At 44.6% G+C, this 22,930-nt stretch overlaps 1 long non-coding RNA gene across 1 annotated transcript in view; it reads right to left on the minus strand.

Moving 5' to 3' along the window:
• The window catches only part of LOC123370051, a 38,207-nt gene that overhangs the window by 1,721 nt on the left and 13,556 nt on the right, over nt 1–22,930 (minus strand). The gene's annotated exons all lie outside the window — the stretch shown is intronic.

Raw genomic sequence — 22,930 nt, forward strand, 5'->3', positions numbered from 1 at the left:
ACGGAGTGGCAGCAGCAGCACACTGAACAGTGCATTCTGGGGTGTCCTACTGCACAGAGCTGGAAAAAAAGAGAACAAGATGAACCATTTACACAAACATGAAGAAGGAATCCTGTCCGCACTTCAGGAAGACAGAATGTGCTGACCAGTAACCTAAAGGCTACCACGTGTCAGTTGAGGCCACTGGCAGGCCAAACACTTCGTAACCATGGCAGATAACTGAGTTGTAACCCCATGTAGACTCAAACTATGTTTAGAGCCAGTCATGCAAGTAACTAGTTATAAACTAAAGCTGGTGTGTTGAGGGCCTGCGATTCTGGGCAGACTTTCCAAACTGGCAGATTTACAGATAATATTCAGTTTTGTGTTTAAACTAATGCTCCAACTTTCACTTGCCAAACTCCCAAGCTAATAAAGGCCAATACATTCAGAGGGTGTATTTAAGAGTCCGCCTGCTAAGGGTTAAAGAATCTATCATTTTAACCATCCAAAAGCAGTACAGATACCCCAATTAGGTATTAAAATGTGCATATTTAGTTCTGCATTCTCTGCCCAGTGCCCAGGCTGAGCAAACCACTTAGTGTGCTAGGATTTCCACTGATGCTGGGAGACAGCAGTCCTCCCCCAAGGCAGCTGCACCAGCTTTAGCATACTAGCCTCCATGCTGTCTGCACCTCCACCCACAGGGCAGATAACGTCCATGAGATCCACATAGCAGGGCTTCCACTAGCTCAAGGCCTATCCTTCCCCAAATCCCGTACAGCAGTGTGCAAAGAGCCTCTCTCAAGAGCTGGGCTGAATGGCACACAGGGTGCATATACCTCCCTAATTCCTGCCACAGCCCACATCCAGAGCCACACTGGTTCCTGCTGCAGGCAGGGTAGTGGGGTGAGATTTGCACCACAGTACAGAATGTTAATACATGATTGTCACAGTTCAGGGCAACTCCATGTGTATCCCTCCACCAGTGGTCCAGCAACGGCACCCTTTCTTAGACTTCCAGCTCCCCAGACGTTGCCTGTTTTAGGTGAAGACACTCATCTCACCAACCAAGGGGCAGTTTAACACCAGGCTATTTATCTCAAAATCCTTTCTTTGTTTGTTGGACCCTGGAGAATCCAGTTTGAGCTAACATGTGCATTTCTCCCCAGAGGGGTGATTTCGAAGGGCGGACAAAGGAGGAATTACATTAGCAATCCCCTTCCTACTAGAGAAGGTACATACAATGCCACAAGACATACACAATTCTATTTTTAATGTAATGTATCCCAAAAGGTGCTATTGAATTAGAGTTAAACTTTATTCAATTAAATAAAGCATTATCTTAATTCCATAAGCTTTGTTCAGGGTACTGTTGGTCTGTCACAATGATAAACATTATTTTTGACATTATCTTGCAGTTTCACTATTTTTGTTGGTGGTAGGGTGACCAGACGTCCCGATAAAATCGGGACTGTCCCGATAAAATCGGGACTGTCCCGATATTTAGGTGTTTGTCCCACGTCCCAACCGATCTTTGTCTCGATATTTCGAAAAAAAAATTTTTTGCTCTGCCGGCAGCACATTTATTTATTTATTGCTCTTGATATTTTCTTCCTCTCATCTGATCACCCTAGTTGGTGGTGGTTTGTTTGGTTCAATTTACTGTGGGAGAAAAAGTCTGGTACAAATCTGAAGTAATTTCACAGAATTCAGGAAGAGAGGACTGGAAAGCATCTACCACTGAAGCAATTAGATTTATAACAGAGTGAAACACAGCAGTAGCATCTGTATAAACAGCACCTACCACCGCCAACCATTGTCTGCACTAGAGAAGTGGATGGTCAGGGGTCTGGAATGGATATGCACTGGGCAGGAAGGTACACCAGACTGGAGAACCCTGGGAAAAGTGAGAAGATTCTGTATTGTGATGAAGGGTTGTCTTCAGGGCACAGATACTGCACTGGAAAGGCACTTGCTTGACCTTCTGAAAGGTGGACCCAGACTGGGAGAAAGCACATCAGAGAAGGCCTGTGTTCATAGCATAGCATCCTGGCCTATATCTCAATACTACATACCTGCAACCATGACATGAAAAGAGCATTAAGACTGCAAATCAAGCATTCAGACATTTGGAACTGCCTGGGCACCCTTCGTTTAGCCCCCTTGTGCAAATGTATGATGCAGTCTTTACTTACATGATCTCATACCATTCTTCCACAGAACCCTCCCGTTATTTAGTGCACAGGATGAACAGTGCTCACTCAATAAGCAGCTATTCAATATTTTGTATTACCCTACTCATTCAATGTGTGGCCCCAGGCACTGTTCAAACCCTCAATTATTAATTTCTTCATGGGCTGTTCCATGCCGTTCATCACAATAGTATCTGAATGTTGGTGACTGTGACAGGGCACACTCGCCCCGCACTGGACTGGGAAGAGTTAACCTTACATTGTGGGTTGAGGAAACCACACCCCCTTTACCCTACTGGGCATGCTCCAGGAGCACTGTGTGGTGGGGCGTCTGCCCCACACTAGTCCATAAAGGGTTAATAGAACCCTAGAAACGGTAGGAGAGAACACCCTTGGGAGGCTGCCCAGGAGGCAGCCAATCGGAGAGGGGTTGCGAGGAGCAGCCAATCAGGGCTGGGCTGGCCCATATAAGAAGGGCTGCAAAAAGCAAAGCAGGATCAGTCACTCCCTAGAACTCAGGGAGGGAGGAGGACTGGCTGCCTTGCAGGCAGAGGGCAGCTAGCACCTTGGACAGAGCAGTGCTGGGCAGGATCAGGGGAGCAAGGGGGAGCTCCCGGCTGACTGCTGACTTGCTGGGGCCCTGAGACAAGGGCAGAGAAGGTGCTGGGGCTACGGGGAAGTGGCCCAGGGAAGTAGACTGTGGGATTGGAAGGGACGCAGCATGTGGCTGCAATCTACAGGCTCCCTCGGCCAGGACCCAGAGTAGTGGGTGGGCCTGGGTCCCCCTCTGCCCCCACTTGCCACTGAGTGGGTGACTGGACAGTGGACTGCTGTTCCCCCAGAAAGGGGGAGAACCAAGTGTGACACAGCCAGAGGGCTGTGTCCTGAAGAGGACGCAGTGTTCTTTGAGACAACTCACACCGGAGAGCAGAACTGACAGCAGTGAGATGTCACCAGACAAGGGCGCCTGGGTGAACTAAGCTAATTCCCAGGACAGCCAGCAGGAGGCACCAGAACGGTGAATCGAACTCTGTCACACACTGATATAAGAGGGAGCAGCTCAGCTCAGTTGTGGCTGACTGCCATAGAGGAAGGACGTGCGCCGCCTGCTCCGGCCAAGGCCCAGTGGAAGCCTGGGACCATAGGAGCCGGGGACACCAAAGCCCAGGCGGATGCCAAGGCAACCCCAGAGGCCTCTGTGACGTTATGAGTCTGATCTAAAATCTCATTGAAGAATAACAGGGCCAGAAAGAGCTAATTAACTCACAGACTTACTTAAAAATAAATAAATATTTATTTTTATTTATTTTATTTATTATTTAATTTTATTTATTTATTTTATGTATTATTTATTTAATTTTATTATTTATATTTATTTTATTTATATTTATTATTTAATTAACTCACAGACTAATTTGACCCAGGGCGGAATTTGAGAGACTTGTTAGGGAAATATGTAAATGAATAGAGCCTTGAAATGCAAGTCTGCATTGTTAGAGGTAGAAAGGGAGATGTTTGCTCAGGTCTTGTGATGTAAGCAAACAAGTCTTGTCTATTGCTATGGCTTTAATTCAAAGATCAAAAAAGGAATATTAACACTTGTGATAATACTTGAGTGAAATAGTATTATTGTCTATATGTCTCTTTGAAGGTTGTGGTAACCTGTATCTGAACTGTTTAATGGATAAATTACCCTGTGCTAATTGCCATACTGTTTGGAAGGAGAATTAAGCCTACTGTTTTCTCAGGCTGAAAGGCTGCTGGAAATATATAAGAACCCTGGAACACGATCCTTCTGTATCTCAGATCTGCTTTGGGTTGCAAGAGGGGGAAACCTTAAGCCATAAGGATTGAGATCCCCAGTCACTGACTGGAGTCACCCTGAATATGGACATTGGACTATTTCTAAAAGGACTTTTGGCAACTACAAGCTCACCTCAACTATGTATCTGAACCTCAAGAACTGAATTCAAGTCTGTCTGTATAATGATCGTTTAATCAACACTCTCTCTTTTCTTTTTTAATAAATTTTAGCTTAGTTAATAAGAATTGGCTAATAGCGTGTATTTTGGGTAAGATCCAAGTTATAATTGGACCTGGGTATGTGGCTGATCCTTTATGATTGGAAAAACCTTTTCTTTATCTGATGAGATAAGATTTTCAGTAATCATCATCATCATCATATCTGACGTGTGTGTCTGGACAAAGGCCTGAGGCTGGGCACATTAAGGGAACTGTGGTGTTTGAACTTCTAAGTAACCAGTGAGGTACTATAGAAGCTGTTTTGTGCTGGCTTGGTAAATCTAAGTATTGAAATAACCACCAGCTTTTGGGGTTTGTCTGCCCTGTTCTGTTTGCAGTTCACCCTAATTGAGTGACCTCAGCTGGCTCCCACGGGCAGCACCGTCACAGCCTCTCAGGGTTGGGACATGCCAGAGAAAGGGCAGACCAAAGAAAGTAGATGTAACCGGGAAGTCCAGACCACAGCAGCAGGGATGACAGCAGGAAGTAGCCCAGGGGAATCAGACAGCATACCGGTGAGTGAGCTGAAGCCTTGAGTCAGTGTGTTTCAGCCAGAGCCTCTCTCTGCTGACTCAGTGGCCCACGCTATTGGCCACTAACAGGGCCCGGGTCTGGTAGAGAGGGAAGGCCCAGATCCCCCTTCTGGGGGTGCAAACCCTCCCTCTGTGCCTGGCAGTGGTCACTAGACCTTACTGCCCTGTGGACAGGGGCAAAGTAGTAACTTGGGCCACTAGGCCTGACCGCCCTGCAACAAGGAGTGGATTTTCTAACTCTGGCCATTGGGCTTTTCTGCTCTGCAAGGAGAGGCAAAGTTATTGACTTGGGGCACTAGGACTTACTGCCCTGCGAAAAGGGGTGGATTGACTGACTCTGGCCCCTAGGCAATACTGCCCAGTTGACAAGGGTGAATTTATGGGCTCTGGCCACTAGGCCGCACCACCCTGCTGATAAAGGTAAGCATATGGACTTGGGCTTGGAGGGATGTAGATGTAAGATATGTACGCCTGCCCCCACCCCATTCCCTAAGAGAGGTGGGAACACTCGCCCCTCACAGGATGGGGTTTCCTCCAACCCTCTCACAGTGAACCCTAGTTCTTGTGTTATGAAAAGGAGTAAATAACACTTCATTTACTTTCTCCACACCAGTCATGATTTTATAGACCTCTGTCATATCTCCCCTAAATTGTCTCTTCTCCAAGCTGAAAAGTCCCAGTCTTATTAATCTCTCCTCATATGGCAGCCTTTCCATACCCCTAATCTTTTTTGTTGCCCTTTTCTGAACCTTTTTCAATTCCAATATATCATTTTGAGATGGGACAACCACATCTGCATGCAATATTCAATATGTGGGCATGCCATGGATTTAAATAGAGGCAATATGATATTTTCTGTCTTATTTTCTATCCCTTTCTTAATGATTCCCAACATTCTGTTAGCTTTTTTGACTGCTGCTGCACATTGAGTGGATGTTTTCAGAGATTAAAATTATCCACAAGAACTCCAAGATTTTTCTTGAGTAATCACAGCTAATTTAGACCCCATCATTTTGTATGTATAGTTGAGATTATGTTTTCCAATGTGCATTACTTTGCATTTATCAACACTGAATTTCACCTGCCGTTTTGTTGCCCAGTTACCCAGTTTTGAGAGATCATTTTGTAGCTCTTTGCAGTCTGCCTGGGACTTAACTATCTTGAGTAGTTTTGTATCATTTGCAAATTTTGCTACCTCGCTGTTTACCCCTTTTTCCAGATAATTTATGAATGTGTTGAATTGGACTGGGCCCAGTACAGAACCATGGGGGACACCACTATTTACCTCTCTCCAATCTGAAAACTGACCATTTATTCCTACCCTTTGTTTCCTATCTTTTAACCAGTTACCAATCCATGGGAGGACCTTTCCTGTTATCCCATGACTGCTTACTTTGCTTAAGAGCCTTTGGTGAGGGACATTGTCAAAGGCTTTCTGAAAATCTAAGTACACTATATCCACTGGATCCCCCTTGTCAACATGCTTGTCAACCCCCACAAAGAATTCTAGTAGATTGGTGAGGCATGATTTCCCTTTGCAAAACACATGTTGACTCTTCCCCTACAAATTGTGTTCATCTATGTGTCTGACAATTCTGTTCTTCACTATAGTTTCAACCAGTTTGCCCGGTACTGAAGTCAGGCTTACCAATCCGTAATTGCTGGGATCACCTCTAGAGACCTTTTAAAAAAATTAGCATCCAATTAGCTATCCTCCAGTCATTTGGTACAGAAGCTGATTTAAATGATAGGTTACAGATCAGAGTTAGTAGTTATGCAACTACAGTTGTTAGTTCCGCCAGGATATTAGCTGGCTGTTGGCTGCCTGGGCTGAGTTGAACATCTCTTCTGCAGCTGAGCCTGCCAGCAGGGTCTCCTCTACTTGTGAAGGTGAATTCTGGGTGAAGCTCACCTGTCCATGCTTATCCCACTATTTCCACAGCCAGGCTGACTGTTTCTCTTGTTCTTTCACAAAGGCTGATCCTCTGTGCAAGAGGACTTCTGATCCGCCTCTCTTCAAGGGAGACCTGGGATAGGTCCAGCAGTTGCCACTCGTCTGGGACTAATTCCCAGAGCCTCCTGATTGGCCATTCTCTTCTTCTCTTCCCTTCCATTCCTGCACACATTCAATGTGTTCCTTTCACAAGGAAGGGAAAAGAACAGACATGGAGCCCAATGATTCTTTCCTTTTGTAGCCTCTGACCCTAGACCCTTCATGCCTGGGGGCTAAAGAGCCTCCAGGATCCATCTCAATTGTGGTCTTTTCAGTGTCTCTGGATATGAGAGGAGCCCAAGGTGTTACATAAGCAAAACAAAAGCAACTGTTTTCCAGTGTAATCATCTCAGGTGTAGGCTATTCCCTTTCCTCATTCTGCCACATTCTAGACTGTTCTGCAAAGAACCCAATGACTATATAAAACCTAGAGGCTAGCCTAATGATTCAATTTGCCAGAGAATACTGTGATTTTTGTTTGTTTTTTGTTTTTTTAGCTCTGCAACCCTATGCCATTCTTATTGAGTGAATGAAGTACAGAAACATAGCGTACATCTTCAGGGTGCTAAAATGGAATCACTTACACATGGCTGATTAAAAAGGTATAAACTACACTTCCAACAATAAGTGGATCAACTTCTGCTGATTGTAGCACTGAGCTGTTTCTGACATTGCCTGCACCAGGAACCAAACACAGGGCGCCTGACACTCTTAGCATTTCTGAAACACTTCATCAACCATGACTGAAGCTTTACTCTGTGTGCAACTTTGGAAAACAATGCCATTCTTTCAGTCTGGGTTTGACTTTCAATGGCTCCATTATTCTGAAGCTACTGACTGAGTACTTTGTTTCCATGGGTGTACAGCTTTTAGGCATGAACTACTCTTGACTAATTACACAGGTGACACTTTTGCACACCCTGGTGTGTCTAACTGGAAAAAGGCTCAAGACAAATGTGAGAGGCACCAAACTTCATGTCACCATGAAGCAACTGACAGTGTTTAAAACAGGGGTTCTCAAACTGGGGGTTGGGACCCCTCAGAGAGTCATGAGGTTATTACATGCGGGGGGGGGGTCGTGAGCGGTCAGCCTCCACCTCAACCCTGCTTCACCTCCAGCATTTATAATGGTGTTAAATATATTTAAAAGTGTTTTTAATTTATAAGGGGGGGTCACACTCAGAGGCTTGCTGTGTGAAAGGGGTCACCAGGACAGAACTTTGAGAACCCCTGCTTTAAAAGACCACAGAAAACATTGGTGACATGCTAAGTTTTCAGTACTCTCAGAAGAAAGAAGAAAACAAGAAGATCCTAATGACATTATTAAGTGTACATTATCTTGCCATTATACTGAACAAGCTGAAAATATATCCTTAAGTGGAAAGGTTGACTGCAGCTTTATTCAGCTGCTTTGTTTTCAGGCAGAACATGATCCTGATATTTCAAAGACGCTGAAAGAGAGCTAAGACTAATTCACAAGTTCAGCTTTCAAACAGAGATAATGGAAATCATGGGTCTTAAAGTCAGGATAATTTGGAGAAAATTTCTGGAAAGTAGTATTTATCTATGGTAGATGAAGCAGATTTCTCCAACAAATGGCAAGTGGGTTTGGGGGTTTCTTAGTTTTAGGGGTTTTTTTGTTTGGTTCTTTGCCTGTGATCTGTGGATAATGACATGAATGTTCACGTCGAGTTCATTGGACAATGTAGCCTGTACAGCAGTGAAGGTAATCCTATCAGTAATTAAAGATATGTTATTGAATTTAAATCAGAGGGTCAACAACTGTCATGGACAATGCTATGATGGTGCTGTTAATACAGCAAGACTAGTATCAAGTGTGGTAATCAGAATGACAAAGGAGGAAACATGAGCTGAGTGTGTCATTCTGGTTACCACACTTGATACTAGTCTTGCTGTATTAACAGCACCATCATAGCATGACCACTCTAGGCAGAAGCATTGGCTTCAGTTTCTGAGAATTACCTGTGTGTAACTTGGGAATTTGAAAAGGATGCAATGAAAGATCCTGAAAGCAGAGCTTGAACTGGTGTCAAAGCAGCTTAAATGGAAAAGTGTCATTTTTTTCTTTGGTAGTGAACTAGATCAAAAGTCCTAAACATGGTAGATAATCTGTCCAAAACTCTGCCAGGGTCAGATGTTTCAACAGAAGGCTAATATCTTATGACAACACTTAATTCATGTTAGTCCACACATCCAGATGACAGCTACAATGTATTTTGGGAGTAAATCCGCCAGAGAAGTTTAAAGTTGCAGACAGTGAGAATGCCTGGGCTTCCAAGGAAGAGAAAAGTTCCCAAGAAAACACATACTGGGACAGGTGAACCCAGCTACCCATATTCAGCAAAGCAATTTTAAAAGTACATCTACTTCAAGGTAATTGACTTTACCAGAATTCATTCAAGATTTGAACAAAAAGGCCATAAAGTTATTCAAAATCTTGAAACTTTCATAACAACTCCAAACACAACAGAAATGCAAGTTCAAGATGTGCTTCAAATGTATGGATCTGATTTCAACCATGATCTGATCTACTGATTACTCAGCTTTATCTGTTGCAAGTTACAGGGTAATCAGAGTCAAAGAGCCCAGAGGAACCCCCTCTAGCCTGAGGCTGTGGCTACACTTAGCACTTCAAAGCACTGCCGCGGTAGCGCTTTGAAGCGCTAAGTGTAGTCAAAGCACCAGCGCTGGGAAAGAGCTCTCCCAGCGCTGTCCGTACTCCACCTCCCTGTGGGGAATAACGGACAGTGCTGAGAGCCCCGCTCCCAGCGCTGGGGCTTTGACCACACTGGCGCTTTGCAGCGCCGCAATTTGCAGCGCTGGAGAGGGTGTGTTTTCACACCCTGCTGCAGCGCTGCAAATTTGTAAGTGTAGCCAAGCCCTTAGGTTTAAAGTTACAGCAAACAGAGGTAAACCCTCTAGCAAAAGGAACATTTACGAGTTGAGAAAACAAAGATAAAACTAACATGCCTTGCCTGGCTGTTACTTACAAGTTTGAAATATGAGAGACTTGTGCAGAAGATTTGGATGTCCAGTCCCTCTTAGTCCCAAGAGCAAACACCACTAAAAACAAAAAGCACAAACAAAAGCCTTCCCCCAACCCCACCCCAAGATTGGAAAGTATCTTGTCCCCTTATTGGTCCTTTGGGTCAGGTGTCAGCCAGGTTATCTGAACTTCTTAACCTTTTACAGGTAAAAGGATTTTAGTTCCTCTGGCCAGGAGGGATTTTATAGAATTATATACAGGAGGGTTGTACCCTTCTCTTTATAGTTATGACATAAGTCAGCTTACAGAAAGATCAATGAACTCAGTTCAGAAATATCTCAGTTAATTCAGCTAAACCAAATATCAGCTATTTTCCATAGTGCTGAAGTTGATACAATTGATTTTTGGTCGTACCAACAACGAATGCTGTAAATGAATGTAGTTTTAGTGCTCTATAGCGTATTAAACCATGGCTTTGAATCACACTGGGATAAACACATCTCAACTGATGTATGACTAGGGACTTAGAAGTTACAGGTGTTGCAGAAGAATTCATTTAAAGAAACCTAGGGTAAACTTTGAGATTTGTAAATTGGGTTTTTTTGTTGTTTTTTCCCCCCTCACGTTTTAAAAAGTAATGCTTGATAAATAGTTTAGTACCATGGCCAAATTTGTCCACTTTTAATAAAATGAGCTTCTGTTCCAGACTCAGTATTTCCATTACTGTTAATCATAGAATATCAGGGTTGGAAGGGACCTGAGGAGGTCAATCTAGTCCAACCCCCTGCTCAAAGCAGGACCAATCCCCAGACAGATTTTTTTTTGCCCCAGTTCAGTTCCCCAAATGGCCCCCTCAAGGATTGAACTCACAATCCTGGGTTTAGCAGGCCAATGCTCAAACCACTGAGCTATCCCTCCCCCTTAATGCAATCCCTAATTTCTGAGGAGACAGAAGTGCCCCTAAGCCTCCAGCTGTCTATGCCCACAAGTACAGTCACAGACAGTATTGATGTGGCTCTTCTCTTCTGACCCTGCAGTGAGTGTGAACTTTTCAGGAGAAATTTTTCCTTTTTGCATTGTCATGGACAAAGAATTGGTGAGCACCATTTTCTGGTACATGAAACAGTGTTATCTGAGATTCTGAGCATCTTCTGAAAGCATTGCATTTATACGACATACAAGCCTTTGTACTTACAACAGCTTTTGATCGTAAAACTATTTAATATACTGTGGGGTTGTTTTTTTTACACTCTGCCGACCTGCTGTGAGGCATCCATGTCAGCATCCTTTGAGTCTGACTGTCATGAGACACATCCACAGCAAGTCTCATCATGTTCTTCTATTCAGATGTGGGGCATCTATCATTGTGATAGCTGGGCACCGGGCTGAAGTTAAAGTGAATGAACAACTCTTGCCAACATTTGACACTAATCACATCCATCCCAGTTTTTCTCACTCATGCATGTAGACGATGGAAACCTCTGGTGATGGGACTAAATTAAGAAAAAGCCAGATTAAACTGATGCATCTTGCTACATGCTAAAACTCATGAAAGTTAAGCTTTGGTGGACTGTAGGATGAAGCAAATTCAAGCTCTAAAGACCCTCCACCAAAACCCCCTACTACCCATGCCATAGGGCTCTCCAGCAGAATGCATATACAAAGCACAGAGGCAGTGACCAAGACCCCAAGGACTGGGAGGCGGCACAGGAGCACATTCTTGACAGAACATGAAACTTACCAAAACTCAGCTTTAAACAAAAAAGGAGCAGAGATTTCAGACTTGTGGTGAAATACAATCCCCTGCTCCTCATCCCACCTTTTATCCAGAGAGTAACAATGTAACTGAAAGGTGGCAGTTGAGCCTTTTACTCATAGTTTACTGGCTCTGATAGCATCCTCTATGGCTAAGCTTCTGGAACACTACTAGTGCTTGTTACCAGTTCCCTTATTCTTTCCATGTCAGCCTTTTCCCTCCACGTTGTCTCTCTTATTTCATCTCTTCACTTTCCCCCACTGTTCCTAGCTCTCTCTGTCCTTTAGAATATTCTGCTGCATTTCTCTCCCTTTCTATCCTACCTACATTCCTGAACATTGGATTTGTCAACTCCCTGACTCTTTCACTTCTTGAATCATAGAATCATAGAAACATAGGATTGGAAGAGACCTCAAGAGGTCATCTAGTCCAGTCCTCTGCACTCATGGCAGGACTAAGTATTATCTAGACCATCCCTGACAGGTGTTTGTCTAACAAAGCTATAAACCTTTCAACAATAGCAGTTTGCACATGCTCATTGGGTACTTGCTTCATCTCCACTGTGTATGCTCCAGTCAAGCCCAAGGCTGCAAGGGACTGAACAGGACTTTCCTTGCAATTGCTGATGTAGACCAGGCCAGGGCCGGACATTGGAACTAAAAGCAAGGAGACTCTTTCTTCTATGCTCTCAATGCCCCCTCTCGTAAGAACTGAAGAACAAAAAAAGGCCATACTGGGTTAGACCAATGGACCATCTAGCCCAGTATCCTTTCTTCTGACAGTGTCAGATGCTTCAGACAGTGTGAAAAAGACAGGGCAATGTATGGAGGAATCTACCCGCCATCACCCAGGCCTAGCTTCTAGCAGTCATGGGATTGCATCCCTGACCATCTTGGCCAATAGCCACTGATGGACCTATTCTCCATGAACGTATCATATTCTTTTTTGAACCCACTTATACTTTTGGCCTTCACAACATACTGTGGTAACAAATTCCACAGGTTGACTGTGCATTGTGTGAATAAACACTTCCTTATGTTTGCTTTTAACTTGTTGCCTATAAATTTTATTGAGTGAACCCTGGTTTGTGCTTATGTGAAGGGAACATATCAAGAGCTTTGAGGGAACTTGTCAAAAGCTTTCTGAAAGTCCAAGTGCTATATTCATTGGATCACCTCTGTCCTCATGCTTGTTGACCCCCTCAAAGAATTCTAGTGGATTGGTGAGGCATGATTTCCCTTTACAAAAGCCATGTTGATTCTTCTCCAACATAATCGTATTTATCGATGTGTCTGATAATTCTGTTTTTTTGTTCAACCTGTTTCCCCAGTACTGAAGTTAGGCTTACCAGCCTGTAATTGCCAGGATCACCTCTGGAGCCTTTTAAAAATATAATTAGTGTCACATTGGCTATGCACAAGTCATCTGGTACAGCAGCTGATTTAAGCAACAGTTTACATACCACAATTAGTAGGTCTGCAAGTTCACAATTGAGTTCCTTTGGTATTAACCCAAAAGTTCTAATCTCCCTCCTGATGCCCAGGAAGCATGGAAAAGTAAGCTACCGTATCTCAGTGCAGAGGGGACAAGAACTGGACTGGAGGATGTGTAGGAAAGCAGAGTGCAACAGACCTAGGCAGAGGGGTACCGAAAGTAGGGACTAGGAAGCAGAAGCAGGGAAAGGGAATACTGGGACAAGGAGTTAGGGTGGAAGAAACACTAGGACTAGCTGGGCATGTGAGTGCTTGATTTTTGCAACCTTAATAATGTTCTTTTCACATAATTTTCTGTGTGTCATATTAACATAACTTTAGCTTTCTACTCTTTTTTCCATATCTCCACTGTTTGGGGGGAGGGTAGAATTCATCACCACATGCAAGAAGACTGCGCTGAAGGAAAGAAGGCAGCAGGGACTCTGCCTACCCTGAAACACTGACAGTGCACTCTCTGAAGAGATGAGATCAGATTAGGGGAGGATGCATCTCAGGTCTTGTGTTATTTTGTGAAGATCTGTAACTAAGGATTTTTAAGAATCAAGTGATTGTGGTTAAGTGATTCCTTCGCTAAGCCTCTGTTCCATGCCTTCACCCCATGTTGTCCCTGAAGCCAGCATGCCCAGAGCTAGGTGGAACTCCGAAGAACCATAAGCAAGGAGAGGGCTCAAGCAGTCTGAGGCACTGGTTCCATAATGTGCAATGGCTGAACAGTGAAGTCCCACATCCCAAAGAAGGGCCCAAACAAGATGTCTGAGCCTGAAATGTGCCTCAGAGACCGAGAGCTAAGAACAGAGTAGTCTCAGCCCAGGCCTAGCTTGCTTAGGCCTTGTCTTCTCTCCTTAACAAGGTGCTGGGTTTTTTTTACAGTGAGATAACGTACATGCTAGTTTTCTTTCTGTAAAAATCTTAAGTGGAGACAATATTTGTAGTGTTTACCATGAGGTAGCTAGGCAAGGTCAGCACTGTAGCCCTACTTGGGGTTTACCTCACAATAAACCTAAAGTGCCTCATCTCCACCATGATTTTAGAGCAGGATAAACCACACACATTACTTACCCTCATGTAAAAAAAAAAAAAATTGTCAGTGAAGACAAATCCTTAGAAGAGGTCAGGACCCAGCATTGGGTTCACTTACATCATATTGTTGACTATCCAGAAGGGGACTGGGCTAGGCTGGGGCAAGCTTCCTCCAAAATGATCTCCCAAAGTTTCAGGTTAGATATATAGTGCCCAAATCATATCACCCTTTGGAATGTAGGACACTTCCTTTTCAATTCTTTTATGTTTCAGAAATGCTATTCATATTCAGTTATAATAACCAAGTGATTCAGTAGCCAGTCGGCTATATTTGCCAAGTTAATCTTTTGTATAGCTCCTCTTTGTAAGAATGTGAAGCACCATTAAAGTGACCTTTACAAATTCCTTTGGCAAAACCCCAGATCCCTCCACTACAATCTAGCTTGTTGGTTCAGAAACCAATCTAAGTTGGACCATCATATCTATATAAAGCTCTAAGTGCCCTCTGTCAATGAGTCCTTAGTATGGCTATAAAACAGGGGCATTGACATCAAACACATGTCCAAACACAAAGCATGCCAAGTTGAGCATTTATAAAAAATCCAAGTTATGTAACTGCAGCAGCAATCCTCTATGGCCCCTTAACCTGCCCAGGTTTCCACATCAGCCTCTTATAGGAGTTGGCATTTGTTGCTGGCATGGCTCCCCTTTCTGTCAGTCAGTCGATTAAGGCGGGCACTATCTGCTCCCTGCCAGTTTTGACACCAAGATTAAATTGGCTCAGAAACCACTGAGAACCCAGAACCTTTACAGCAAAATAGTTTGAGCCAAGTGAAGCCGTTATTTGCCAGGAGGCTCACCTCACAGCACAGCCCAGGTGGGGAAAGTGACCTGGATGCACGGAGTGCTTGGTGTTGCTCTTCACTCCCCCCCCCCTTCACCGCCCCCGAGGGGGTCGTGGAGGAATGTTGAGGGGTGGGGGGGGGGAACAGAATCTGTGCATCGCTGCTCGCTGCCCCCCCCCACATGTTCCTCCGCTGGGAAGGAGCAGGGAGAAATCTGGGTGCCCTCCCACACGGCACTCCCCTGCCAGCTGGGAGCAGGCTCTGACTCCACACTGGCAGCGCACACATCAGTGCTGCCACAGGTGACCCATTGACCATGGCACCCCTGGGCAGTCACCTGAGTGGCCCACCGCTAAGGCCGGCCCTGCCTATATGCGAGCTGTGGTAAGTCACCGCTCTGTGCATCTGTTGCTCTTGCCTATTTTTTATCTGTCTTGTCTATTTAAATTATAAGCTCTTCGAGGTAGGGACTCTGTATTCATACAGTGCCAAATACAATGGGGATCCACTATCATTTGGAACCTTTAGGCATCACTGTAATACAAATAATAAAACAAAGTGGGTACAAGCTAATAGAATAGTATTCAGCTATGTTATTTGGCAAATTCTGCTGCTGTTCACAACTTCTATTTTTGTAGTATTTGACTATCTCTAAAAATCAGCCAAGTTCTCTCAGGCTATGGCTACACTAGAAAGCTTTCAGCTGCACCGCTGTAAGCCACTAGTGTAGCCGCTCTCAGCCGACTGGAGAGAGTTCTCCCATTTACTTAATTAATCCCCCACTCCCACCCTCCAGCGAGCAGCGGCAAGTTACATCAGGAGGAAAAGCTCTCCCGCCAACATAGTGCTGGGCACACCACTGCTTAAATTGATGTAAGTTATGTCACTCGGGGGCGGGTAATTCACACCCTGAGCAATATAACTGTCAATGTAAGCTGTAGTGTAGCCATAGCCTTTGATACATCAATGAAAGTCCACTGAAGAGAAATCTAGTGAAAGGCGTGAGAGGGCAGAATGGAGCAACAGAAAAGGAAGATCATTGCCAAGGAAGCATTTGATGAGGGAGATGTTGTGTTGAAAGGGCAGAGAGAGTGGCAGGATGGAGTAATCGAGACAAGCGATGCTTGAATAGCTGGCCGTGAAACTGACTAATAATGTGGACTGCAGAACTCATTTCCAAAGATCCTGCCGGGTTGATTATTTGAGGTTTTTTAAGTAACCTTACACACCATGGCTGAGAGGGGGAAGGACAGCCTGTCCTTTATGATTATAGAGAATAAGGGCTTCACTTTAGTTAGAAATATAGCCCCGTTAATGAAGGGGCAAGAAAGGATTTAAGGAAGCAGAACAGCTGGAAAATCTACTTCTTTAAAAATGTTGGTAAGTTATACCACATCTTCAGCTATTTTCCTGGGGAAATATATTGCTTAGACACATTTTTTGAGAGGCACAAAAATAGCAGTGATTTTGAATAGGAGACTAGTTTGGAAAAAATCTAGTCAGAGGTGGTTCAGATCAGGACCCTCACTTAGTTGAACTTGGTATATGGTGGGTGGCTATTATGATATTTGAATAGAAGATTTCAGTATTCCCCCACTTCTAGCCTTAATGATAGAATTAGAAGAGGAACAACTTTCAACTGTGCTTGCAAGGCCCTTGAACTTCATGAGTCTGAAGCAGTTGCTGATGACAAACCATTTCAATAGGGCTGATGTTCCAAGAGTGAAATGTGTTTGTATTAAGTAAACACCAACCAACTTAGCTTATCTAAGGGCTTGGCTACACTTACAAATTTGCAGCGCTGCAGCGGGGTGTGAAAACACACCCTCTCCGGCGCTGCAAAGCACCAGTGTGGTCAAAGCCCCACAGGGAGGTGGAGTACGGACAGTGCTGGGAGCTTTGACTACAGCACTGGCGCTTTGACTACACTTAGCGCTTCAAAGCGCTGCTGCGGCAGCGCTTTGAAGCACTAAGTGTAGCCACAGCCTAAGCTATCTTCAAAGACCAACAGTCAGTGGGAAGCCTGGTGGTCTTCTGAAATGCCCAAGTTAGCTGAAGCCTGTTCTGCTTAACTATTAAAGACCCCATGGTATCTTTCGTAAAAATAGGGGGGTTGTCCTGGAGTCTTTGGCCAATATTTCCCCTCTTCCCACTGTTGTGCAGTGTGTCATACCAAACGGCTGCCTTCCTCCCCTGGCAGACACTGCGGCTTTTAGCATTGCTGCTATGTGTAAGCCCCTGGTCAGGAGGTGTTATACAACTCCCTCTTTGTCTAACACACAGAGGATAAGAATGTTATAACTCTAGCTACAGAGCCTGGCTCTTTAGATCCAGCTGTGAGACTCATGTTTTAGCTCCAAAGGTCCCCAATTCAATCCCCAGTGTTTGATCAAGATGGCGGCCATCACATGCATATAAGACTATACTTTCTGCTTGTGTAACTCCATTGGCGTTAGACAGGCAGACAATTTGGGCGATAGTTTTTAAAGCCTTGTGGTTTCCCTTGGGATGGAAGCTGCTGAGCCAGTGGAAGATAGACATTGGGCCCAATCCCTGAAGGTAAGCCAGTATAACATTGAGAGAACCTCCACTGATGCAAGTGATAGCACAGGGGGAAAACGGGCACACTTATAATCCTTCCTAAATGACAGTGGAAAATGTTACATGAGAAGCACTGACATGAGATAATACCCATGGCTATCAGCATGGTGGGCACAGACCCATCAGAAGATTCAGTCATGCTCGGTAGCAGAAGGAAAGAGATTAAGTCAATCCTAAGAGATTTATCTAGCCATAGGCAGAGGGGAGGTTGAGCCTTAGGTTTATATCATACGTATAAAGTAATTATTCAATTCGGGGGTGGGGGAAGCTACTGTGTTTTTTAACGCAGTCAGAATATTTTCCCCAAATTTTTGTTTCTATTTTAGAGCTTTTCTTCCCAAAAGTGTTTTAGAACTTAGAAGCTTTGCAGCTTCTCCCTATCTCGTTTGATTAAAACATTTTAAAGCTGGGTCATCAGCTTCCATTTCCAGGGAGATAATATTAAGATTACATACAGCAGATTAACAATATTTGTTAGCCACGTTGCTGCTGGATCACCAAAGGTTGCAGCTGATCACATTGTTACTCTGAGTTGTGTGTTTGAGTCTGAAGTTGAGATGGCAACATTTTCTAAACAGAGTGAGTCAGTAAATTTAAGATACTCAACTTATATTAGAATAATAAGGAAATATCTCCAGTGTTCCATTCGTTATTTTATCTTCCTTTTCTAGATAAATTTATCTGTGAACCAATAAATTGTGAGCAAATGTTTTGTAGTTTTCTCATCCAAGTTCATTTATGTGACTCTTTAACCTCCACTTAGAACTGCAATCCTACAGCCATTACGCATGCAGGTGGTCCCTGAGGAAGCCTCACTGAATTCACAGGATTGTTCAAGGGAGGACAAGTAGCAGGAACAGGTTCCTAAATCTGTTTCTTTTCTTCAAAAAAATTATTAATCTTTCTGTTTTTTCCTCAGCTTCTGCAGGGTCTTTCTCTCCTTGTCTATTTTTAGAGAATGGAGTACTGTAAACAAGAGTGGGCTTCTGTTACCAGGCACTGCTAGAGGAAACATCTATTAGGTTCCAAGGGTGAGAAGTATATACTTAAAAAAAAAAAAATACAGCTTGAAGTTTGAACCTTCAAAGTGTGGCTCATGCCTGTCTAGACTCTAGGTTAGATTTTAAGCTCCCTCAGACAGGTATTCTATCTTCCCTGTTCTTTGTACAGTGCTGATCAGATCGGTTTACTCTCAACAATAATGATGAGCTAGATCACCCCTCCTCTGTTAATATCCACAGGAGTGGGGTGGTTTTGTTTTGCAGGGTTACTCCATGACTCCATCAGGGAGTGGAGGCAGGTTTTCCACATTGCAGGACCACCCTAAGTACCACTGATTTGGGGGATATACAGGGCTTTCTAGAGAGAAACCCTGTGAATCTGGTTCCCCTCTGTCCTGCATATTCATTCCCTCCTACATTGGCTTTATAGGAGCTACATTACCAGCACGTTCCCCTGAACCAGTAGTGCTTGCTTCCTCCCAACAGAGGGCCACTCACTTAAAAATTTTATTAAAGTAAATGTTTGAAATGAAATATACACAGGTTTAGAGGGAAGGTACTGTACATCTGGGGACAGGCTTGGATTATGGGGGGTTACAGATATTGTTTGCAAGGATGAAAAGATGCATACATATCGCATAACCGGCATAGACCCAGATTGGAGTGCAAAGGTTTTTAAAGTGTAAGTGGATAATTGGGCTCGGGTACACCACCATGGAATGAATAAGGGGTCCAAGTCAGTATCGGTGGAGCAGAAAAGTACCTGGGTGGGGTGCGTCCGTTGGTCCATCAGGGAAGGAAGTGGGTTATTTCCCACTTCCCATATCCACCACCACTGCCCCTATGCAGATCTCAAGAGTGTTCTTCTGCAGAGCCCAGGGATGGTGGTGTCATAGTACTCCAAACTCCTTTTCTACATGGCAGGAGAAAGTCACATCTGGATTAGGGGGTGCTGATTTGGCCCAAATAGAAATTGCAATTCCGGGGAGCAGCTTCCTGCTGTTTGTCTGCCCTACTCTAGGTCTACCTTGTTGGTCTTTCTGCCTAGGCTGTGGGGAAATCCACACAAGGCAGTGAGCTAGCTGGTTGAAACTGCTGTAATGATGGGTGGAACAGACCACTCCTTACTGACAACATTTGAATTCTTCGGAGTTGACAACTCACAGTGATTAACAGATCCTCAATCCACCTGCAAAGCTGTTTAAGATGCATTATCACTTCCCAAATGGTTTCTATTGATTGGGGGAGTTTTAGCTGCTTGTGATTTAATGTTCTTCCCCAGCCTTTGTCCATGCCCCACTAAAGCAATTCAGTACAAATGACTGCTTCAGCAACAAGTGGGAAAATACAAAGCAAGGAGTATCCAGACTAAATTTGCAAGATATAAACATCCAGCGAGGGAGCAATTCTGCAAACTGCTTGTGCTATTCACAAAGCAGAACCGACACTTATACCACAGTCCCCTAAATGAAAATGTAATGGCACATATATTATAACAGCCAGAAGAGCTATTATGAGCCACCCCAAAAGGGGCAAGAAGGAGGCAAGACAATGGCCCTACTCCTTTTGCAAAAAGCAGTAAAGCCAAGACAGTGGGTATGTCTACACTACGGGATTATTCCGATTTTACATAAACCGGTTTTGTAAAACATTGTATAAAGTCGAGTGCACGCAGCCACACTAAGCACATTAATTCGGCGGTGTGCATCCATGTACCGAGGCTAGCGTCGATTTCCGGAGCGTTGCACTGTGGGTAGCTATCCCGTAGCTATCCCATAGTTCCCGCAGTCTCCCCCGCCCATTGGAATTCTGGGTTGAGATCCCAATGGAAAAACAGTGTCGCGGGTGATTCTGGGTAAATGTCGTCACTCAATCCTTCCTCCAGGAAAGCAACGGCAGAATCATTTCGCGCCCTTTTTCCCTGGATTGCCCTGGCAGACGCCATAGCATGGCAATCATGGAGACCATTTTGTCTTTTGTCACTGTCACCGTATGTGTACTGGATGCTGTTGACAGACGCGGTACTGCACTGCTACACAGCAGCATTCATTTGCCTTTGCAAGGTAGCAGAGACGGTTACCATCCCTATTGCACCGTCTGCCAGGCCATTGTAAATTGGCAATGAGATGATGGTTATCAGTCATTCTGTACCGTCTGCTGCTATCATGGGTGCTCCTGGCTGGCCTCGCTGAGGTCGGCTGGGGGCGCATCGGCAAAAATGGGAATGACTCCCCGGGTCATTCCCTTCTTATGTTTTGTCTAAAAATAGAGTCAGTCCTGCCTAGAATATGGGGCAAGTGTACTAGAGAACCAGAGAGCACAGCTGCTCCATGTCAGAGCCTCAGAGATCCCACAGAAATGATGAGCTGCATGCCATTCTAGGGGGTGCACCTGCAACAACCCCACCCATTGCTTCCCTCCTCCCCCAACTCTCCTGGGCTACCGTGGCAGTGTCCCCCCATTTGTGTGATGAAGTAATAAAGAATGCAGGAATAAGAAACACTGAGTTTTTAGTGAGATAAAATGAGGGGGAGGAAGCCTCTAGCTGCTATGATAGTCCAAGCAGGACATTAAAGGGTGCAGGGGAGAGGAGCCCAGCCTCCCGCTGCTATGATAGTCCAGGCAGTACAGAATCTTTTCTTTAGACATAAAGGGGGGGGGCTGATGGAGCTCAGCTCCCCGTTGCTATGATGAGGACGGTTACCAGCCGTTCTGTACCATCTGCTGGGAATGACCAGGAGTCATTCCTATTTTTACCCAGGTGTCCCCGGCCGACTTCACCGAGGCCAGCCAGGAGTACTCAGAGGATGATGACAAGGATGGCTATCAGTCCTTTTGTACTGTACCGTCTGCCACCGGGGAGGGGAGGGGAGGGGAGAGGATGCTGCGGTTTAGCGCTGCAGCACCCCGTCTACCAGCAGCATGCAGTAGACATAGGGTGACATTGAAAAAAGGCGAGAAACAATTTTTTTCCCTTTTCTTTCGGGGGTGGGGGGAAAGGGTGTAAATTGACGACATACACCCTGAAACACCCGGGAAAATGTTTTTGACCCTTCAGGCATTTGGAGCCCAGCCAAGAATGCAAATGCTTTCCGGAGACTGCGGGGACTGTGGGATAGCTGGAGTCCTCAGTACCCCCTCCCTCCCTCCATGAGCATCCATTTGATTCTTTGGCTTTCCGTTACGCTTCTCACGCAGCACTGTGCTGAGTCCCTGCTGTGGCCTCTGTCTATCATAGCCTGGAGATTTTTTTCAAATGCTTTGCCATTTCATCTTCTGTAAGAACAGATTTGTCTCCCCATACAGCGATCAGATCCAGTATCTCCCATACGGTCCATGCTGGAGCTCTTTTTGGATTTGGGACTGCATCGCCACCCGTGCTGATCAGAGCTCCACGCTGGGCAAACAGGAAATTAAATTCAAAACTTCACGGGGCTTTTCCTGTCTACCTGGCCAGTGCATCCAAGTTCAGATTGCTTTCCAGAGCGGTCACAGTGGTGCACTGTGGGATACCGCCTGGAGGCCAATACCGTCGATTTGCGGCCACACTAACCCTAATCCGACATGGCAATACCGATTTCAGCGCTACTCCTCTCGTCGGGGAGGAGTACAGAAATCGGTTTAAAGAGCCCTTTATATCGATATAAAGGGCCTCATTGTGTGGATGGGTGCAGGGTTAAATCGGTTTAACACTGCTAAATTCGGTTTAAACGTGTAGTGTAGACCAGGCCAGTGTCTCCTGGCTCTTCTGATGGGCTAAGTCCTATCCATAATGAAAAAAAATCATTAATACAATATTAACCAGCACAAATGATTTTGTGATTAAAACACTGGACTGGGAGTTAAGAGACCTGGGTCTCATTTCCAGGTCTGCCACAGACTTGCATATGACTGAATGCAAGTGACTCATTCAGTCTCACTGTAGTGTGTGGAGAAGTGATGGATTCACTTGCCGTACATTGTTCAACTGCTAGAAATTTCTATACCACATGGAATTCCAGACAATGCTATGAAATTCCAGACAGAGGGGATCAAGCTGTAATTTGAGTTGTGTGGAAGCCTATCTGGAAGCCTGTAGTTATTTTCTTTAATAAATGCCTTCTGATTAAGGACTGCAAATTAACAAGGACATATATCATGACACCTTGTATGTCAGTCACCTATAAACCAAGAATATTTCTCAATGTCACAGGCACTTCCAGTGATGGGAGAAGTACCAGAGGTGTTGCAAGGATCAATGGACATATACTTGGGAGGTCTTCAAATACTAGACCAGCGGTTCTCAAAGTTTTATATTGGTGACCCTTTCACACAGCAAGCCTCTGAGTGTGACCCACTCCCCTTTATAAACTAAAAACACATTTTTAAAATATATTTAACATTATTATAAATGCTGGAAGCAAAGCAGGGTTTGGTGGTGGCGGCTGACAGTTTGCAACCCCCTCAACCCCAGGTAATAACCTCATGACCCGCAGTTTGAGAACC

This window comes from Mauremys mutica, chromosome 1 (assembly GCF_020497125.1).
Source record: "Mauremys mutica isolate MM-2020 ecotype Southern chromosome 1, ASM2049712v1, whole genome shotgun sequence".
Classification (NCBI taxonomy): domain Eukaryota; kingdom Metazoa; phylum Chordata; order Testudines; family Geoemydidae; genus Mauremys; species Mauremys mutica.